The sequence below is a fragment of the Cyprinodon variegatus genome, unplaced genomic scaffold, assembly GCF_000732505.1.
Source record: "Cyprinodon variegatus isolate N-32 unplaced genomic scaffold, C_variegatus-1.0 Scaffold639, whole genome shotgun sequence".
In the NCBI taxonomy this organism is placed as follows: Eukaryota; Metazoa; Chordata; class Actinopteri; order Cyprinodontiformes; family Cyprinodontidae; genus Cyprinodon; species Cyprinodon variegatus.
This window is the reverse complement of record NW_015151092.1, coordinates 358,476-380,964: the sequence shown is the minus strand read 5'-3', so window position 1 is coordinate 380,964 and position 22,489 is coordinate 358,476. Positions and strand designations below refer to the sequence as shown.

Sequence of the window (22,489 nt, the reverse complement as noted above, 5' to 3'; positions counted from 1 at the left end):
GACCAAACATTTGAACATTTTTGACAGGAGATGGAGCCACAGCATTGTGGCCATAAATCCGTGAGGCACCAAGGCTTCACAATAAGTGGATAGAAAGTAAGAAAAGTGCCGTGGAGTTCAGCTCTCCGCGCGCAGTCTGCTCCATATGTTCACGCGTGGAGACGGAGCAAGAAAACAATAGTCTTTAAAGTCCTATTTTTGGTGGGGGCCCGCCTCACCGGCTATTTCTGTCAGCGGGAGGGCGCAGGGCTGGGGAGGGGAAGGAGGGAGGGCGCAGCGTTAAAGGGGCCGGACTTTCTTCTCTGCAACTTGCCTCACTTCAGTCCCCTTTCAGTTCCTCCTCTTCAGCTCCACCGACAGCAGCTGACCTCTCCATCCTTTTCTGCGGATTCAAACGGACTTGTGTTTCGGCTTTGCAGGATTATCTCCAAGTCTGTGGACTTCATCAAGTGTTTTAGGCTGTTTCTGCTTTTTACGCACAAGGTAGGAGGCAACTCCGGTGCCTAACGCACGGATGGAAACTGCTTCAGGCTCGAATAGTCGTGTTTTCTGCTTAAAAGATCAGCTGTTAGTGTAACTTTGAATATAAGATTAGGTTTGCCGCTGCTGCCGCAGGTGTTTGGTTTGTTTTTATTGCTTATGAGCGCACTGTGAAGCGCAACGACTTTCCCTCAGCTGTTGTTCTGAACTCCTCCTCTTCTCGTTGAAGGTAATGCAACATGTTGTTTTGGTTAATTGGAAAATTCAGAGTAAGTCATCATTAGGGCAGGGTTCCCATAGTAAGGTCGGGCAAAGAGGAGCAAACGGTGACAGGATAAAAACAATCTTTTGATATCAGACTGTCGTTTGAGCAACACAAATCACTGAAGACACCTTAGAATTTTACCTTTGCTGTATAAAAAAAGATTAAAACAAAAAGAAAAACGTATCTAGTTATTGTTTGCATCTTTTTGGAGTCTAAAATGTGTTTAAAATCTCTTACCTAACTCACTCACATACAAACCAGGCAGGATCGTAGCTTTCCAGAGATGCAGGTGCGCAGACTTTGGGTCCGCATGTGGTTTCTATCTGGGTCGAATATGAGACCTGTGCATCACCAGCGCAGCTCACTGCGCCCAGCTGAACACACCAACCAGAGAATCCACCTCTGCACAAAGCAGCTGGATCCCTTTAACTGATGTAATAACATTAGGACACCAGAAACTTCACCACTGCTCACTAACTATAGTAATTTGTCCTCAAATCACTAACTATATTTAAGTTAATCTTCAATTAGTGGACTAAGTTCCAGTCCAGGTTCAACTCCTTATATTGAGGTCCACCTCTTTTTCTAAAATAGTTCAATTGCTAGAAAATCACTGACATTTTTAACCTTTTTTCAAATAAAGCAGTTCAAATTTTCACAAACTTTGTTTTTAACACAGTTTAAATCAATATGCTCTCCTAGTATTTAAGACTCAGTTTATCAAATGAAATCCGAAAATCGAAATAATGTCACCGGTCAGTAGCCTCTGTGGAATCCTGATAAGCTTGAGGAAATGAACGTAAGACAGAAAGAAAGAAAGAAAGAAAGAAAGAAAGAAAGAAAGAAAGAAAGAAAGAAAGAAAGAAAGAAAACTGTTATCATATTGTAGTATTAGCACAGAAAAATCATAGAAAAACCTGTTTTTATAAATAAAATGTAAAATAAAAATTATTCCTATTGCTGGAAATACCATTAATTGGGGGGATTTTTACTTTCTGTTTTCCAAAAATAAATACTTAAAACCAGCGGCCACTATTTTAATGTGCTTCTTAAAAATAAATAATTTTCCTTTTTTTATTTTCACAGCTCAGGCAGACTATGAGCCATTTAACAGCTTTAGTTTTAAAACACTAACCTTACCTCTAAGAAAATAAGGTTAAAGGCCATTTATTTATGTATTTATTTTTACTTATAGCATGGCAATGGTGGTGTTTGTTCAGCAACATGTGGGGGGAGGGCTAAGCTGTGTTATATGCTCCCTTACTGGAGGAATTTTGTTTAGTAGGACGCTTTTCATATCTTGTTGTAAAGATGTTGAACTGTTCTCGTAAATGACCCAAGATTTTGTTCATTTGGGAAACCATATTTTTTTTCTTACCAGTTCATGCTTAGCCAATACCTGTTAGAAATCTGAACTGGTTGGTTTCATACTGACAGAATGCGATGAAGCAGATGCTAATTTCAGCGCAGTGGTTTAAAATGTTAAGAATTCAGCCTTTGCTTAAACTTTTAGAAGCAAACTTTTGTCCATCTGCTGGAAAAGTTTTCAGCGATTCCATCAACAAAGCAGAGCGAATCAGTAACGATTACTATTAAAGAACATGTTTCACGCCTGGGGCGCCATAAGGGCTGCTCCAGTCTTAGTCATACTATTCAAACATTTGCTTGTTTCTTAGAAGGACAAATTTCACTATGACGGGAAATATTTTAGTGTTTTAAAAACTCAATATCTTTACATTCAAGTATTTAACTTTCCTCATATATTCTTGGCTTTTAAAAGAAGGCAGAGGAAGGATGCTGATGTTCTCACTCCTTATTTCTTTTCTTTTATCTGCAGATGGAACTCAGCGCCTTTGGATAGACCGTAGAAACAAGTGGAGCATCGTACTTCACTGAAGTGACAGGTTGGACTTTTAACCTTTGAAAGACAATGAACCTAACACAGGCTCTAATCTAATAAGTAGTTGTGTTGTGGGTTGGTAAAACTCTCCTTAAACCACAGAAAGGTAGGCCACAGCCCTCAGCGGTGGAACAGTCATGTTGGAGAAATGGTGCCCGTTTGCAGTCGGGCCCTAGGGACAACATCTTCTCATTCTTATAACGTTTTAAATTTTGCAGCGTAAAATAAAAACAGACCAACATGACATTGTTTGGCTGACAGCAGTTTTTCCAGCATGTGTGTCAGTGAGACGTGCAAAAAACAAAAAAAAGGAGCAGGTGTTGGCCTAGTTGGAAAAATGTAGTTTACTAAGTAGGGCTTTCTGTGTTATGGTTCATGTGTGGGTACTGCCACAGGTCATGGAGCCTATGTCTCACAGGCCTAAAAACATACGTGTGGATGTTGAATTTTAGACATGAGTAAATTTGAAAGTCTATAACCCCCCACTCTCAGTTTCCTGCCTAAAAAAGGTTAGTTCTATCAGTCTACTCTGACCTGCACACATACATATGGAAAATGACCTATTTAAACGTCTTTCATTCTTTTCCAAGTTTCATTTATTTTGTTATTTTAACCCATTGAACTACCTGTGCATCAAGTCCAGTAATGTTCTGCCTTTTTAAAGATGAGCCAGAAGAAAAAGCTCCTAGGGATGCACCAGTCGAGTGTTCCTGGACTAAAACAGTTACTGTTTTTTTTTTTTTTTTATGAGTTTGAGCTGCAAATTCAGACTTTTGTCATACTAAAAACATGCTACTGTTTAATCCATTTATTGGCAACAATGGTTCAAGCTTTCAGTTATGATACTCAAGTCTGGTTTATACTCAGAAATCAGTTCGTCTGAGTGTGTCGCAGTGAACGTAAATGTGCCCCCCCTCTTCTGCAGACACTCTGGTGAACCTCGCCAAAATTGTAGGTGAGCGCAGACAGTGCCGCAGATTGGGCAAATCTACATCCGCTCTATAGTATGCGTATTTCCTGTTTGGTACCGTACCGGCTTGTTTTGCTTGTATGACCGCCATTGCTGAAAACTACTCGTGTAGATGGACCAGCTAGACGAGCGAGAACGCTGGAACCCTTTTTCCACCTGGATCCCCACTCTTTTCCATCCTCATGTCCCTCCGTCGTCGCACAAACTTGCCCCCACTTCCTCACCGCCTCGGGCGTATCTAAACCCACAGCTAGTTCGTGGTTGTCCGTCTGGCATTGTGGCGTGGAATAACATAAAAATATCAAGCTCACTGCGACACACTGCTGCAGGAGTTTAACCAGCCCTTTATAATGAATAAACTCACTAATCAGACTCCATCGAGGTGAAACTGGTCCTTATATATCAGGCAAATAGGTGGATCAAAAGAAGATAGGAAGAAATTTCAGTTACCTTTGTATTTACAAAGTAAATATACAGCTAGTTCCACATGATCTGGAGGTAATAAGCTAAAAGGAACCAAATTATATTTGCTTTAAACAGAAACAACCATTGTGAACATTTTTAGCACTCCTAGTTTAAATGAAAGCATACGGCAGTGAATCATGGTATGGGACTGGAGAGACTAGTACCATCATTAGAATTTTAATTTAGAAATTTCCTTTTTTTGTGTAAAAAAAAATAATTAGGGTGTATTCTTTAACTAAACATACATATTTTCCCCACCAGTTTTGTCTTTTTGCAAAAATGCAACAAAATTAGAAAGTCTTGTTGCTTGTTTCCAGTTTTTCCCAGCAGGTGTTTGGAAACGTTAGTGTTTCCTAAAGAAGTTAATAAACAAATTACAAACTAATACGCTTACAGATATCCTGCAAAGCAAATTTCCTTCCTTAGTATTTGGTCAGACAATGACATCCCAGTAGTACGACACAGGGTGTTAACCTGTGATATCTCCTAATCTCAAGAGACACCTCGTTCTACAACAGAATATGATACGAAGATGATAAGCATCACATGTTTCTGCCATGACAGCAGCTCCTCTGTTTCCTCATGGCAAATATTTCTCCATTCTTCCTCCTATAATTCCAGAGGCAGCCCAGTAACTCAGAATGGAGTTGACTCACATGGGAAAGGTTTTACCTTTTTTTCACTTCACCTTAGATCAGTGGATCAAAAATTTGATCCAACGCTCCACCCATGAAGAAACGAGTCACCCGGCGGGTTCTTTGTGTCCCTGCCTTTTACTTCAGATTAGCTTTCTTTGCCGTAAAGCACGCCTGTGTGAACACACTGTGTAGGATTACAATACATGTCTCTGAATTGGCTCTTGCTGTGCCAGGCTCCACTGACTGTACACTAACCCACAGCCCACTCGATGTGTGCGTGTGGTAACGTGTGTGTCTGTGGAAAAACCCGGTGAGGTCATGGCCGTGGCTGTAGAGTCTGGTTACATGCCTGTTGTCCGTGCAGAGCAATGGACGCAGTCCCAACTACCTTTCGTCTTCTATTTAAAATCCTTCTTGCACTCTTAAAAAAAACAATCACAACCCTGCTTTCAATCGTTTCTACTCATGGGGATGTTTCCCTTCTACATCCCTGTGGTTGAAAATGGGTGAGCAGTTTAATGTTGAAGCAGTTTGGGTTTAGAAGTGTTCGACATGTGAAACCACCAGTTTACACATTGCTAAAGCTTAGAGAACTGTTCAGGCCATGCAGACTGCATCCAGATACTTTCAGATCACCAGGAGGAAATCCCGTTTGTACCACATTGTTTTGGTTCCTCTGAAGCAAAGCTGATACTTGATTTTCCCACGCATAAAAAAGAAGCAAACAAGGTGAAGGTTTGTTTACTTGAGAGAAAGCTTTTTAGACATATTTGCTCTGGATGTATTCACACATGGAAAGTCCTTTGGTTCGCTTGTTCGTTCCAAACTACAAGCGGACATTTCTTTTGTTCGTCTTTATTTGGTGCGGGTTACTTTCATATTGTCTTTTTTGTAAGTAAACTATAAATTCTAAGAAAGCAAAGATTCTTGCTCCTATATGACAGAAATGACCGAGGCGAGACGGAGAATTCTCCAGGAAATGAAGGAGAACCACTGTAGGAGTCCTGCTTTTAGAGCCTCTGTTTGGTATATTTGTGCTGTTATTGCAGCTGCAAAATCATTGTGAGCATTCAAAACAGCTCATTATACTCAGATGCTGAGTTGTTTTACTTCTGCGTTGTAGGTACCAGATCAGCTCGGGTGGTCAGATCTACTCGGGGCCCCGCCCCTTCTTATGACGTCAACATATGGCAACTCCATTCGAACAAACTGTGTTGAACCAGTTTCTTAAAGATCAAACCTCTTTTGGAGTTTCAACATATTATTACCTATGGCTATTTGCTATTATTTTATGTTTCATTGGCGATCTAAATTAGCCGAAAGTAGAAAACAATCATTGTCAGTCTTGAAAGAAAGTACTGCGTTCTAAGATTGACCTCTGCCATTTAACAAGGTGACACTAAAAGTCACAGCGTATTTTTATTCTTTTGTTAAAATCTGAGGGCAGGGGAGGAAAAATCCAACATTTAAAAAAATGACTTTCGTAGAGATTTTAGACAAAGAAAACAGTTATTCTACATGTCGAAAACCAACGGTTGTTGTTGACACAAAAAAAAGTATTGTAGCTTAATATGGCTAAGTGAGCGAGCTAAAAGAGGCTAACCTGTTAGCTACTGAGCACAGCTAGCCACAGCGCTAACCAGCTTTCCCCCTTTATATCATGGTCTAACAGTTACTTTGTTCATCATAAAGAGATTTTTTTCAGTTTTGTTTTCATCGATCAGGTAAAACTTCATCGGTCATTAGACATGTTAACATTACAGATCCTCCCGACTCGGCCCACTGATGTTATTATCGTTGTCACATCATGTAATGTTTTACATCATGTGGCAACGTTCAGCCAATATTGTAACGTAACGTCATTGGCATGCGCAGGGAGCAGATCTGGTACCTACACCAGTAAGATGAAAGTCCATATTCGACGATACGATTTCCTGTAGTTTGGTCCCTGTGAGGCTGGTTCAGACCAGAAGTAAATTGCACCAGAGTCCGTTTGGAAGCGGACTGAGACCACCTGAAAAAGTGGGTCTTAGTTCTGTTGTTTGGTTTAGACCAGGGCTCACTTAAGTCTATTTGCACGTACAATAAAAAAAGGTCTGGACAAAGGATGGAAATTAACTGGCTGGTTTAAGCAAACCAAACATGGCAGGTGTGAATACGCCCAATAAATTACTTTTATCATCATCTTTCACTTTGCTCAGGTTCCAGATGCAAATGAATGGTTGAGATCCAATCTTTTTTGTGGTTAACATGCAGCGATAAATCATTAAAGAAAACATTACTGCAGAGTTAATTCATTTATCCATCACTAAATAAAATGCATTATATAGAGTACTGACCAAGACTCATATTTTTTAAGTCTTTGTTTCTTCAATTATGATGATTTTCTGCTCACTGCTAATAAGAACACAACATGCAAGATAGAATATAACAGCTGAGTAGTAAAATGCATTTTAAATAAAGAAATGTGAGCTTAATTACTGTTTTCAGTACCTGTTTAAACGCTGTTATTTTAAAAAGGTGCTGTTAGTATGAGAAACAAGAATAATCTAATGTAGAGTGCAACTGTATGTGTGCAAAGATAATGTGTTTTTACACGATTAAAGTGTGATCCAAAGTTTATGCCAGACAGAGAAGTGGCACATGATGAACACTTGTGTGATATTTGAGAGCAGACAGAAGACAGAAAAACAAAACTTAATTTGTTACCTTTAGTCACAAACCCCACCCCCAATCATTTCACAAAACTTTATATCTTTCATTATAATTTAAAACTTTGTAGATATTTCAGTTTTTATAATATTTTGTTTATAATGTAAAGAAAATTAAAATTTTGTTGCTTTAGGCTACTTTAAACTATATAATTTTTGCTCAGGGAGCTAAATGTCAGAACACACCTGGTTTACACTGCAAAAATGTAAACATAAGTAAGCAATATTTTCTTGAAATAAGTTTATTTTCCCTTGATTTGAACACAAGACAATTTGCCAAGGGAGTAAGATGATTCACATTTAAATAATACAAAAAGTTGGTATTGTATTCAACTGGCAGATTATCATGTTAAACTGCCCAGATTAAGGGCTTTTAGCCTTTGTGTAGATTCTCATTGGACAGGACCACTCTAAGTGTTAAGGCACTTCATTTAAGCTTTTTCAATATTGTCGTACCTCTAATACCCAGACTTCTAGAATAAAGAATAAACTTTTACTAAATGTAGTAGTAGTGCTTATTATCCATCCATCCATCCATTTTCTGACACGTTTAATCCAAAGTGGGGTCGCAAGGGGTGCTGGTGCCTATCTCCAGCTGTCTATGGGCAAGAGGCGGGGTACACCCTGGACAGGTCGCTAGTCCATCACAGTTGGACTGTTGATACAAAAAATATTATCTAAAATCTGATGTTAGTTGTTTAGTTAGTTTGGCCTTATGGTGCTTCTAGCTTTCCAGTTTTAAAACCTTGGCCAATGTTTTTTGCAACTGAAAACACTGAATATGACTTTCAGTTTAGTGATGGTTATTTCAGCCAGCTGACCTCCAGTGTGCAGCAGATTGGGGAGGTGCTGTGTTGCCTTCAGCATCATTTGAAGAAGATGGATTTATTATGTAGTTTTAGTCTTGCATAAAAGGTTAGAGGACAACTACAGCTGTGGTGAATGTGTGATTTCTTCCTGACCGGACTCCTCAGGTCTTGGATAGAAAAACTTTTCTATGTTGAAAAAGTGAGAACTTTGATGAGTTGATCTGCTTTGTACCAGTTCAGACATTTTGGATACATACAAGTTTTTAACAAGTTTCAACTTTGATACAACTTAAGATGAGTAAAATAGAACATGTTTTAATATGTTTCTTCATATATATACACACCTTCATGTCTTTTCCATTTGGTTCATTTAAGCTTCAGGGACAGAAAACAACAGGCTGCATTGTGATATTTGCAGTTGAGATCACATTTCTTCTTCCTGGTTGTGGTTTCTAAATACTTTGGTCAGCTGATGGTGCTTGTTCATGCTCCATTGTAGAACCAAAGGAGGAAGAGTTATTTACAGAATTTAGATTGTCATGATAGAAAAGAAAGAGAAAGAAAAGAATGTTAACAAAAAGGATTTAAAGTGTGACCGCATGATCTAATTGTCTTTTAGATTAAATGTATAACGTGGTCCCATAGTGTTATTTTCAAATTTTACTGTACACTTTTAAATTTTTAATTCAAGCTTATTTAGTTCTGTAATATTTGTCTTGAAGCTGTGCTAGAGTAACCTGACAACAGCCAGATGCATGTCTCGCTCCGCCTAGCTCCACTCACATACATCTGGGAACCCGCCATAGGAATTGCCTTTACTGAAGGCTGGGCCTTATCAAAACTCCTTGCATATGATTGGATAAGCCACTTGTCTGTCATCTTTATTGACGTGCTATTTCAACCACTCACACCGAAGCTAACCCGTGACGCTGTGAGAGGAGGAGCCATTTGGTAGAGCAAGTTCTTGCCAAATCCAGTCGGGAGAAGGGCGAAAACATCGTTTCCACCAACAAAAGCCTTCAAAGCCGTTCTCTGATGTTCTTTTAATGAAACAATATCAGATAGATTGGACAACACAGAAGAAATAGCAGCATCAATGCTAACGCTTGCTTCCTCAATGCGAGCCGCCATTGTTGTTGGAATCTCACGGTCACTTCTCCACTCCAGGACACACCCACCCTGCGTCCTGATTGGACAGACCATAAATTCGGTTGGGGAAATCACTTTCAATGAGCGGGTTCCCAGATGTATGCGGGTGGAGCTAGGCGGAGCGAGACATGCATCTGGCTGTTGTCAGGTTAGTGCTAGAGCAGGGTAATCTCTAAAACCTGCAGGATAGCGGCCATCGAGGACCGACTTTGGGCATGCCTGCTCTATATGCTTCAATAAGGCTAGACTATATTGGGCTACTAATTACAACTATCCATCTGTTCACTTTAAATGCTTCAATAAGGTTAGGCTAAGTTAGGCTAGTTTAAGTTACATGCCTCACTGTCTCATCCTGACCACACCCCTGCTAAACCCCCTCCACTCACCACACTCATCCCTGCCCCTCAGGGTTTTATGGCTGAGACAACTTTGGTTGCATCTCTTGAAGGCGGGGTTATGGTTTTACATGGGGGTGAGTTACACTTTAAAGACCTTGTACAATGAAGAACGCTTTCGGTCTGCAAGGTGGTCAGATACTGGTCATACCGACTCAATGTTCTAGCCCTACCAAGTCTTTTAAGTTGGGCGTGCGATTTTTTCAATCATTGCATGCAGGTACAGCTCACATTGTACGACCTATGCTCTGATGCGATCTACCTGCTCACATGGCACGTCTAAAAACCACGTCGGACTCAGCTCCGCAGTGAGATGGCGCTACTTGAACTCGTCTATCCAGAAGCCAAACCAGTAGACGAGGAATATGAAGCTCACTAGAGTGAAACACGCTGCCTTGGCAATTTGTGATGAAATCCCCGAGAAGAAAAGGCAACAATGTATTTGGAAAAAGACATGGCAGACAAACGTGGCTACTACGGTCCGTCAGTTTTACAGAAAGAACTCTATTTCACTCGCACCCCCGCCATGCTTCTGTGTTTTCATCTGAGAGGAAGAAGAAGAGTCCTTGTTCGCCCACTGAGGGATTTGCCCACGACGGTCGACTGAAAATCAAACATGTTTGATTTTCTCAAACATGTTTGATTTTCTCCCGAACTTAAGATTCCTGATCGGAAGGTGGTCGTTAGAGTCTGATCGCCCCTCGTTACCCCCTGTACACTACACAACGCACGATCAGGCTGAAAGTCGGCCCAATTGAAAGATTCTCGCACGACTGGAAAGTTGCCCCGAAAAGGGCAAAAAAATCGCACCATGTAAGCCCGGCCTTAGAGTAGTAATCATACTGGACTTTAAAGGAACACTTTGCTTTTTGTTGTTAAAAGACCTCCTTGCTCCAAAAATGGTTCATGGACCTTTTAACAAATATGTAGGATTAGTATTATCCAGAATAAGGGATGTTCCTCAAGGTGCTAAATACGTTTAAAGCATACAATTGTTTCATTGTTGGCCGTTGTCCAAGCAGCACTTCCTTCATTCAACCAACAAGGATCGGGTCCATTTCTCCAAACAAAGAGCTCTCTGACCATTGTCTTTTCCACTTTGGGCTGTTGTAACTCACAGCAACTTAACAAGTCCATATTTACAATAACATCCCTTTAACTGGGAACATAAAAAAGCTATGCAAAAACTAACAAAGGTGTTGTTAATCTTTTTTCATTCAGTGTTCTTATTCAATAAGTAACCTGAGCACACTTTAACTTTAAATCAACAAGTCTTTCAGTGAACAGCTAATATATCACTAAATGACAAACCACTATGGCATTCTGGGTTTAGCTTTTCCATCAACACTTAATTGTAGTTTTTCAAATTTCCTGTGTGTAAAGTGATTTTTGTTCTTTAATGGGATGGCAGCATTAAATCTCAGCTCCCTTCCAAAATTGATTGGCTTAATTTAGGTGATTTATCAGCTTCTGCAGATGTATTTATGTTATATTCAACTGTAGGGAGTCTTAAAATTAGACTGCAGTGCACAGTTGAGCTGTGCCACAGTTGTGCTAGTGATGCTAGTAATAGTAGACGGCATTGAAGGGGGGTGGCTATTTTTGCCCTGCTGAACAAATGGCTCAATTGTTCTGCCTCTAGGTGCATGAAATCACTTGATATGTCAGGGGTAACGTTATATAATACTCTCAGTGGGGCCCCAAAGGACTGTATATGTGTGAGTGTATGGCTAGACATATCCACTGTATTATGGTGTAAATGGGATAAGGAGACTAAGTGCACGTGGTGTGACCTGAGGTAACCCTGTCCGTAAGATTTTATTAGTGTGTCAAATCAATTTCTGTCACATTAACCTTTGAGCTAAAGGCTTCTTGCTGTGTTCAGCTGGGAATCTGTTCTGTAACTGGTCTCCACCCACGTCTAGATCCCCTTCAAGACGATCCCACCGTTGTCTTTCTCTGCCTCCGTCTTTAACGAGCACATGCATGTAGTCGCACTTAATCCGTCTGAAATTGACTCGAGTCGATGGGATTATTTTGCTGAGGATTTGTTCTTGTGGCGTTTGGTGGAGAAAAACTCTGAATGTTCACCTCTTTCCCACCCTCCTCCCTGAACCAGATGGCTGGGATAAAAAAAAACATATTTTTCAGCTGAAAGACACACCTGCTTTGGTGAAACCTTATAATATTTACATGAAATTGCTGCATAAAGCTAAAAGCTTGTGAAACTGATGCGTGATATACACACCCTCTTTGTTTTTCTTTTTCTTTTTTTACCAGCATATTAGGAATGTTTCACATTTCATACACGTCTGATACAAAAAAATGCTACCTAACACGGCAGAGTCTCGTGCTTTTCATGTACATCAGTCCAGCTTTAATCACAAGTTTTCCAGAGCAGAGCCCTCATTGTGCTCTGATATTGTCTGGCCTAAAGCGCGGGACACAGTAATGATTCAGCTCACATTCACTCCAGATCGCTGAGGTGGCTGACACTGACCTCGGATCAGATGGCTCGCTGTCGGCTCGGATGTAACAGGATCTCCTTTCATCCGGCCTGACTCCCAAATCTACATGTGACTGCGAGTGCGTGCATGTGTGTTGGATTGTCCCATGTGAGCCTTGCTTGGGGCTCAGTTGGACAACTCTGTGTTTTTGTGGTAGAGAGCAACATGATCCATGTTTATTTACTGGAAATCTGTGTACAGCATTATGATTGTTTCGTCGTATTCTTCATCAAGTACATGTGCATTGTGCATTAGAGAAGCACCAGTCAGAGATTCAGGCTCATTTGTGTTTTCTGGCTTCTTTTTTCTATAAGTAGACAATAGCGATGGTTAGTGATTAAAAATAATGCGATAATATTTCATCGTAGTCTTCTTGTGTAACGCTAATTGAGGGTAGGCGCATACCAACAAACTTGGCCGCAATTACGGCCAAGTTTGTTGGTATGGCAATCAGAAAGATTCGGCTGAGGAGCCTGTGTGTGAATAAACCATCCGACAGAAAGTAAAGTTAAGTTATTGTATTTTAATGCATACTTTTTCATATATTTAGGTAGGTATTGAGTAATAATATTTTCTTATAAATATAGAAAATAAACACAACAAGAAAACAACAATAACAAACAAATAAATAAACCCTGATGAGACACAAGAGTTTTTCTTTCTCTTATTCAAGTCCGTGGGTTTTTTGTTAAGGTGATTAATGATTCACCAAACAATAGTCCAACTGGTTTAGTCCATGATCCAAGGGAAGGGGGAAAAAAATAATTAATTGCATCCTACCGCAAAGCTGCGGTGATCCGGTGGTAGTTCCTGACGTAGAGACAATGGGGGGGGAAAAAACCATTGAGTGGTTGTCACAGCACACTCAGTGTAATGCTTCGGCTGTTTTAATTTGAGTCGATTTCACAGTCTTCTTCAGCGATTCAGGAAAACGCCAACATGAGCAGCTAGTCACAGCAACAGCAGCAACAGCAATGGAGGAGATCCGAGTTCACCTTCGACCCAGAACTTAAAGTGTGCTTTCCTGTTTGACCCACCAAAATAAAATGCGGGTGATTATTTTATGCAGGTTACACTTGCTGTAATTATTCAAATTTTAATGGTGGTGTTTTCAGCTTGAGGAGTAGATCTTTCCAGTGTGAATCCATCCATTACCCTGAAACACACTAAAAACCAAACCCTGACATGGTCACAACTGAGAGCTTTAGCATTATTGAACCATAGGGCAGTGTGTTGACTCTGAAATGCGCATTCCAGTATACCAAAAGCAAGAACAGGAAGCTCCCATGTCATCCCTGGGAGCTGGCTTGGGAGCTGCCTGGCTATGTGTTTCCTGGACGGGGCCGCCTTTTACAGTTGTCTTTTGTATCTCTGCTAAATTCTGTACCTCTGCTTCTGTCTCCTTGAACCCCAGATGGCCTTGGCAGATGGCCGCTCACACTGAGCCTGGTTCTGCTGGAGGTTCCTTCCTGTTAAAAGGGAGTTTTTCCTCTCCACTGTCACTACAAGCATGCTTAGCGTGAGGGATTGCTGAAGAGTCAATGAGTCGATGCAATCAACTGGATTTCCTTAGAAAACTTTGAATCAATTGGACTGTATTGATCTGGTGAATTGAAAAGTGCCTTGAGATTACATGTGTTTTGAATTGAGCCTGGGACTTTAGAACAGAAAATATGTGTGGAATAGCAGGAACAAGAGGAGGAAAAAACAAGTTAAAACAAAGTAGCCTCATGAGGCAACATGGAGTAGTGAAGGAGGTGCAGAACTGCTGTAAACTACATTTGAACACAAAGTGGGGACAGGAACCCCACCAGTCAGATTTTTCATTGAGAATTTCACTTAAAACCACTTAAAAAAGCATGAACAGACCAACACAAGTGTATCGGTCTTTAATGAAGCTTGAATGAGCTCTCAGGCGGCTAGATAGGGGTAGTCTACTATTTTAGGATGGGAATACTATAAAATGTCATGTAGTCAAAGGAGGAGGTATCAGAAGAAGCTAGCTAGTATGAGCAACAGCTGGGCAGTATGCTAAGATATTGAGAGATGGTGCTCTTTTGTAGTTACACATCTATAGAACAAGATTTTTTCAAAGCTCTAAGAGTTTTCAAATCAATAAAATGTTTGTAAATTTTATAGATTATAAACCACAACATAACTTTAGTTTGGGAGTTTGTCTGTTTGCTTTGGTCCTTTAAGCCAACCACACCAGAAGTCCTTTGCAAATAAACTCAGACGCATGTTTTTCAGTCCACTACAGATTGCTTATTTGGTCAGTACCAGAATTCAGAGAAGCTTCTACATCCGTCCAAACAAATTTGTCTTTCCAAGCAAACAAACAGTTGCCGCGTAAAGGCAACCTTATCTTCTAAAGTTGAAAAGTCTTAGGCAGACATTTGATGATCTGTATATTAATGCATACTGACTGAGCTCTCCTCAGTATAGGACAGTCCTTTTATGGTACAAATAAAGCATCTATCATGACTTAATTACTTAGTTCCTCACAGAAACTTAGATTTATTGTTTTAGAATTTCTTTTGGGGGATATTGTTAAAGATTGAGAGCTTTTTGACCAAAAAAGAAGATTCTTCCTTCTGTCCACATCTATAATAGTTTATTCTAGTTATTTGTGAAGTTTCAATCTTAATATTAAATGACCAGGTTGCTTTTGAATGTATTTATTTTAGCCTTAATATTAATCAATGACCTGCATTAATGAATACAAAAGGTGTCTTCTGGTTTGCTTTTTGTGGAATATAATGTTTTATCATTTGAAGTTTTTAAATGTTAAATGTTACATGTTTAAACCTCTTGAGCTTTGTCAATAAGGTAGGTTGCTTTTGGGTCAATAAGAAACAACTAATGACTAGAAAGTTGTAGGGAAATCATATTTAAATGTCAAATCATTCTGGCTTAAAAATGTATATAAATGTACTCTTGTCCCAATTTGTCCCAACATTTAGACAATTTCTTATGCAGGCCACTTATACTTCAGCTTGTACACCTAAATTCAACCAGTCATATATCAACGGTCATCTGTCAATCAAATTTTTTCGGTCATAGCATCTTGATTCATTTGTCGCAGCTAATATACGCAACGGTTGAAATAAGAAATAAGAATAATTTCCTTTCCCATTGAGTTCCATCCCAGTGTTCACGGGGATGGACGTCTGTGTCTTCAGCAGGCGTAGAGCTAACATTACTGGCAGCGTTGCGAGGCAAGGGCTCAAACATTACCGCTGGAAGCCTTCTACACCAAACCAAGCTTCTGGCGTCCTCTTCCACAACCTCTTCATCCCCACTTTCTTCCTCTAAAATAAAAAATGTATGACAGAGGAGACCTCTGACACTAAGCTCTCCTCCTCTTGCATGTTTTCGCTGTCCATAGCGTTCCTTGACAGTGTCATTTCTAAGTCACCAATTTAGTGCTACTTGGTCCCAATGGAATTTCCCATTGAGAACCAACTAGCACTAAGTTGCTAACTGGTTAGCAAGATGCTTCTGACAAACCGGACACAACCAAATGCTTGCGAACATTCCGCCACAACAATCCTGCCTCCTTGATAAACGACCAATCATATTCACTTTATTCACTCGTGTAAAGTCGTGCACCACTCAGGAGAATTCGGAAATGCAACGGTTGGAACAGCAGTTTCACTATTACTTTAATTAAGCAGGTTTAATTGTCTCAGTTGATTCTAATAAGAGATCAAACTACACATAAGGTACCATATCCTGCCCAGAGACTGTGTCCTAAATATTTGATTGACTTTTCATTTGTTTTTCTCCTAACACAGAACTAAAGTGTGGCACACTGCTCTGTGTTTCAGTTTTACCTGTCTGGTATAGCGCTGCATCACTCAGCCAGCAACAAAAGGATTTAGTTCCTCTTTTAATAGCAGAGAGTCACAAAATAAAAACAAGGTAATTTCTCTCTGATGCACCATTAAGGAAATCTCCAAACAGCATGCTATACATTTTGCTTTGGGATTAGGTTCTTGAGGTCTTGCCTGTTTACCCCTACTACTGCTGCACAGTTACAGTTATTTTCTATTATCTTCGGACACATCTCTATGACTAGACCCCACCCTAACACTAAAAGAACTCTGTGGGAATATGACACAAGGAAGATGGAGTAGATCTACTTTTTCATCATAACAGGACACAGCAGCTTACATGCATTTAAGCAGCATTTAATAGTGAAAGGTTTCGTAAGTCATATTGCTTTTGGTGCTTTAGTGTGTTTTTGATATTTGCTCATTTAACTGATTTAGCCAACACCAAATATTAACGCTAACACTGTCCAATGTTGAACTACTGCAATGTAAGGAATGTTTTGAGTGTATGCTGGTTTATTTTCTAAGAGACATCTAAGTAAGTTCATCTGATCTCAGTTTCAAGGAGGAAAAATATAAACTTAGCATTAATAAAAAGAAATATCAGTAGGGCGGAATCACTTTGCCTAAAATTGCAATTAAAGATTGACCAGTACAGTTTTTTTAAGCTGATGTTGTTATTTTTGAGATTTTACAATTAAAGGTACAGTAGAGGATGTTCATTTTCAGGGTGGATCATAAAAATAAGTGGTCATCCTAATTATCAATCATTCTGGTGATATTTTTATCCGCATTTTAATTTACCGGTGGTGAGTCTGACAGAGTGGAAAAATTGTAAATATTAATTTGCAAAAGTTAGCTTTTATGAGCGATGCAAACAGCAACTTTTAAACAGGCGTTTCATAGGTGTTCCCTCTCAGGAGCAGGTACAGGTTTGTGCATGTGCATTTTTGTTTTAATTGGAGAGGGCGGGTCTTTTCAGAAATTCAGGAAAATCCTCCATACCATTTAAGCATTTAAACTAATCTTGTGCATAAAACTGTACCACCTCTAAATCTGCAAAAAACAAAAACAAAAAAAACCCTGCAGATTTATTTGTGAACATCCTGCAATGTGAGTTCAACATAATGTAGGACTGTGAGACATGTTTGTTTCTTTCTTTGGCCATGCTTGTGTATATGTGTGTGTGTGTGTTCATCCCTGACCAGGGTGCAGAGTATGTGCTGGAATGCTAATGTCTTCTTCCTTTGTTGTCCATGCAGAGTGTTGAGTGTGACGGTGCATATTCATGAACCTTTTAATTTCCTGGAACATGTTAACTTTTACCAAGAAAAGGATATAGACAAAATTTAATAGAAGGTATAACCACTTAGAACCTGACAGTTACATCTGCTGCTTTGTGGGGATTATTATGCCGATTGCTGCTTTCTTCACTTTATTTTCAATAAAACAAAACACACAACAGCATAAAAAAACTCATGCTAATGTCAAAGTTTTTTCAAGGATTCCCCTTCACGTGTCCGAGCACTCCAGTTTACACATGTTTTGTAACTGTATCAGGACTCTGAGCTGCTACGGTGTGGGAGTCAACCAATTCCAAATGCATTGCTCTCACTAAAACAATCTCAGGGTGAAAAGGTCATGCTTTCAATGTTGCATCCTAAATTCTTTATGAAAACTTGTGTCTTTCTCACTTGGGAATAATATTTCTGTGCAAACAGATCTAATAGGTGGTTGTCAGGTTTCATGCAACACTGCTAGTATACTGCTGATTTGCCTTAACACACAGAAAAGCATGACTATAAAGTGAAAAAGATTTTGAGTGGCTTTATTGCACTTTTTTGAGGAAAAATTCATTGTAATTTGCCTCTTGGGTTTACGGACGCTTCTGCAGGATTACAGACATTTTCTCTGATTCTAATCAGCAGTTAGACCTAAATAGACTGTTTTTTTAAGCTCCTGGCCTTTCATCCAGTCATTGCTGATTTTATCACGTACTGATTTTCCCACCGATTACCTACAAGATGATTTATGTTAAATAAATTTGCCTTTCTCAGTGTTGCAAAGTTTCAGTAAAAAAAGTTTTAAGCAAGAGATGTTCATCTGGATTAGCCTCTGTTTGTCCTTTGTGGAGATAACGTATTCCATGTTTGTGTGACTTGGAATGATAAGGTGGACTGAGATGTTTGTGGACAGATAAAAGGGGGAGATCCCTTTGAGTGAGCTGCTGCTGACTGGTTGTGTCTGTTTTGGGAAATGCGGAGAATGCTTTTGATGTTGAAGTGAACAGAAGTGGGAGAAAGTAAGGAAAAAGACACCAAAAGGCTTGAACACCGGGTTTAGGATTTAGACTATTTTGACATCTTTTATTTGATTTTTTTTTTTACTTTAGAATGTGGTAATCCAGCAAAGTGTAATTCCTTTGTTAACCAAACCATTTAAGAACTATAAGTACTACGGCTATAAGAAAACATCAGAGGTGTCAAAATAATTTCTATATAGAGCCACATCGTCATTATCAAATCTTTCTAAGATTGCAGCTGTATGAATTAAACTTATAAAGTCATGCTTTCAGCAACATAGAGCACGCTTCTCTGAAAAATGTATCTTTTATTTCAGTTTGGAAAACAAACTTCAACTTCTCAGCAAAGTAGAAAAAAAAACATGCTAAATTTTAAGGAACTTAATACTTTTCTCACGTTTGATAAAGATAGAATGACAGCACAGCAGATCATTTGGAGTTTATCGTATTTGATTAGTTTACTAAAACAAGTTTCCACTGAAAGACCTTACGTTTAGCCACTGCTTTTGGATATACAAACTCATCAATAAGTAAACACATTACACCTGATACATTTTTCTTGAAAGATAGTAGCCTTCGGAATAAACACATACTACTTTTTACAAGCTTTCAATGCTTTGCGTCATGTACCGTTTTAATTGATACACGTTTTTAGACTCTAAAGGATCAAATAAATTGCGTAGATGATTACGTTTTTGGATTTAAGTTTGACATAGTATCCAAGCCAATACCATCCATTTGCAGTCGCCCTTAGATAGCATTCTCCGGCTATCTAAGGGCAAAAGGTGGGGTCCACCCTGGACAGGTCGCCAGTCCATCACAGGAAAACACCCATTTACGCAGACACTCCTTAGGAGAATTTAGAGAAGCCAATTAACCTGACCTTCATGTTTTTGGACTGTGGGAGGAAGGCAGAGTACCAGGAGAGAGCCCAGGCATGTTCAGGGAGAATATGCCAACTCCACGCAGAAAGACCCCGGGCCGGGAATTGAACCTGGAACCTTCCTGCTTCCTGTCCACTGTGCCACTGCACAGTGTCAATAAGCCACTAAGCCCCAAGCCAATACCTGAGACAATATTGTACCAATAAATTATCAGAAAACACTCCACAAATTTCCATCTATCTATCCATCCATCCATCCATACATCTTTTGTTGTTTATCAGGGATACTTGTTGTGCTGCCTTCTCCAGCAGTTTAAAATAGTCATGTTAAAAGTCATCAAAAGTCTGAAAACTGTCAAGTTTCAATGTGACGGCTTTGAGTATTATACATATAAGTAAACGTGATCAAATGCAGTCCAGGTCATTTAAAATAAAATAAAAATAAGCTGGTACTGGCTAATATTTATCCTTGGAATGGATTTCAGGATTTTATTCCTTGTTTTGAAATGGTCAGACCTCTGGCTGTTTACCTGAACTTTTAACCTTTCATGTACCGATTCGCTGCCTGAGATCTTCTCATGGGGCTCCGAGTTATAACCTGCCGCAAAAGGTTGTTGTTGTTTGGCTCCACAGGCTAAGGAATGCTCCCCTAAATGATCTCAGACGTCAGATTCTTAAATTCCAGCTCATAAGTCACCGTACCCCCGGACATTTTTAACCATCTAAACGGACTCTATTGTTTTAACCCTCATTCCAACAGAAAATGTATAACTGCCATATGCGGTATTTGTGTTGCACATGACGCCATTTTTAGATGACCAACCTAAGATGTTAATAAACGTGTATAAAATAATTGTAGTCCATTTGAACTTTTTAGAAACAGTGTGCAGGCAGTGTGAATACTGACTAGCTGATGATAAAATGATGATGAAAGAAATTCTTTATTTGGCAAAGATGTAGAAATATGTAAAAAGGAAAGGTTTGACTCAGGGGAGGAGAAAGATATTACCACCCTCAGTCTGGCTCTGACTTCACTTTATAACACCTCACCGATGCTGTAAATAGTTGAGCTTTTTTCCCCCACACCCACACTAAAGGGTTTTTTGGTTACCACACAAAGCAAGGCAAGTTTTTGTATAGCACAATTCAGTACATTGACAATAAATAAATAAAGATTTAAAATGTGTATAACAGATAAAACAATTAGACCACAACCTTATAATAATGCCTTAGTTAACAGATTAACTTAAAGTCAAAGGCAGCTCTAAACAAATTGGTTTCTTAACTTTAATAAACTCAGGCTTTCAGCAATTTTAGTCTTCTGGGGATTTGATTCAGATCAGTGGAGCATAAGAACTAAATGCTGCTTCTCCATGCCTGGTTCTAGTTCTGGGTGGAGAGAGTAGGCTGGAACTAGAAGACCTGACTGGTCTGAGAGGTTTATAGACGTATTGAATAAAGTCTTTTCTCTGAGCTACAGGAAGCCAGTGGAAGGACTTCAGAACCAGGCTGATTTGCTCTACTTTCTTAGTTGTTGTGAGAACACAGGCCGCAGCGTTTTGGATCATCTGTCTCATAATTGAACATAATTGAATTCACACTGGAGAAATTTACCTCTGCATTTTAACCCACCCTCTTGAGGAGCAGTGGGCTGCCACTGTGCGGCGCCTGTGGAGCAGTGTGAGGTTGATAATCTTGCCTCAGGTTGCAGGCTGTGGGGATCGAACCGGGAACTTGAAACCTACTCATAGCATGCGGCTCTTTAACGTTCACCTTCCAGCTCCCTGGAGCTTTTTCCAAAATTTATGAAAATCGATTTTTTGTTTGTTTGTTTGTTTTAATATGGTGTGCAGGAGGTCAAACAAAAATGTATTATGTTTTCCAATGCTGTAAGCATTCGTATAATAATAAAGAAATTTAAAAATAATTTCTGTCATAGCCATAGAGATCAGTGGTCATAACTTGCAACCAGCATGGCGCGATGCCAGGCAAACAAAGCTGCAGGTATGTCTTGGACCATGGATTGCAATGGGGAAAAATAGGAAGATAGCGAATGAGAAAAGAGGATTCAAATAGACCGAATGATTTGCTTTCATTATCAACGCTGAAGGATTGACTGCATTTTTGCTTTGTAATGAGAGGTTGGCAAAAAATAAAAATAAAAATTTGGAAAGGCATTTCCAGGAAAGACATCCTAAATATGCAGCCCATCTCAAAGTTGGGAGTAGGAGAAAAACTGTGACTTCCGGATAAATTAGAGGAGAGCAAAGATAGATTTAAGAAGTGGATTGCATCTCCAAACTCCACTACTGCTGCTAGTTTGGTTGCAAGGATGGAAAACCGTCCACAGATCAAACAGGTAGCGCTCTGATACAGATATGTGAACTTTCTTCCATTTTTTTCCCCAAATACTAAAAATCTAAATCACACGAAGGAATGCTGTTGATGGAGGATGGGGGATTTCAGGGTTAGAGAGTTCTGCTCTGATGGATGTCAGTTCCTGCTTGGTTCCTCAAGACTCAATCAACTCCTCAGGTGATAGAAGGCCGACTTTGTATCGCCTCTATGTCCTGAAGGTTCAGGTCTGAGTCCATCGTGGCACCAAGATTTCGGCCGTAATCAGTGGTTTCTAGCTGTAATACCTGAAACTGTGAGCTCATCTCTCCTCCTTTGGTCCGAAGGTCATTAGATCAGTTTTGTTGTTATTCAGTTGGAGAAAATGATCTCAGAAATCATTCTGTTCTAAGAATCTAGCCTAACGCTCTGATCGGTTCATAGTCACCTGGTAACATTGTTAAACTGCATTTACTGACACTCCCAAAATCTAATTGCAAAGAGAGGCATTTTGAACTTTCTCAAATTAATAAAAAAAAATCTGTAATATAAACATAGATTTTAAAGAAATACACGACAGTTCTCAACGTGAGATATTTTTTTAGGCCGTAACAGCACTCCAACGATTACCCTCTGTTTGGGATTAACATATACATTTTTAAATATTAAGAATTTATGAATATTTGACCTAAGTTATGTGGAAAAAAAATTTATGAAGTTGATATTTCTGTCGCTGCTTTTTGACCGTTTCCTGTGTTTGTAGGGCCTGTGTTTCCTCGAGTCTACCAGCAACTGATGTTTTTATTGAAATCCAAAATTAGCTTATGTGGGTTTGGGTTAACCTC

General features: G+C 39.4%; 1 protein-coding gene across 3 annotated transcripts in view; it reads left to right on the top strand.

The window, feature by feature from the left end:
* The window catches only part of hdac7 (histone deacetylase 7), a 94,847-nt gene that overhangs the window by 20,614 nt on the left and 51,744 nt on the right, over positions 1 to 22,489 (top strand). For 2 of the 3 annotated variants that reach the window (XM_015393390.1, XM_015393392.1), the window contains exon 2: positions 2,583 to 2,649. The gene's annotated coding sequence lies outside the window, so the exon portion shown is untranslated. Of the gene's footprint in view, positions 1 to 345; positions 484 to 2,582; positions 2,650 to 22,489 lie in introns of those variants that run through there. The other variant, XM_015393391.1, reaches the window with a different exon arrangement.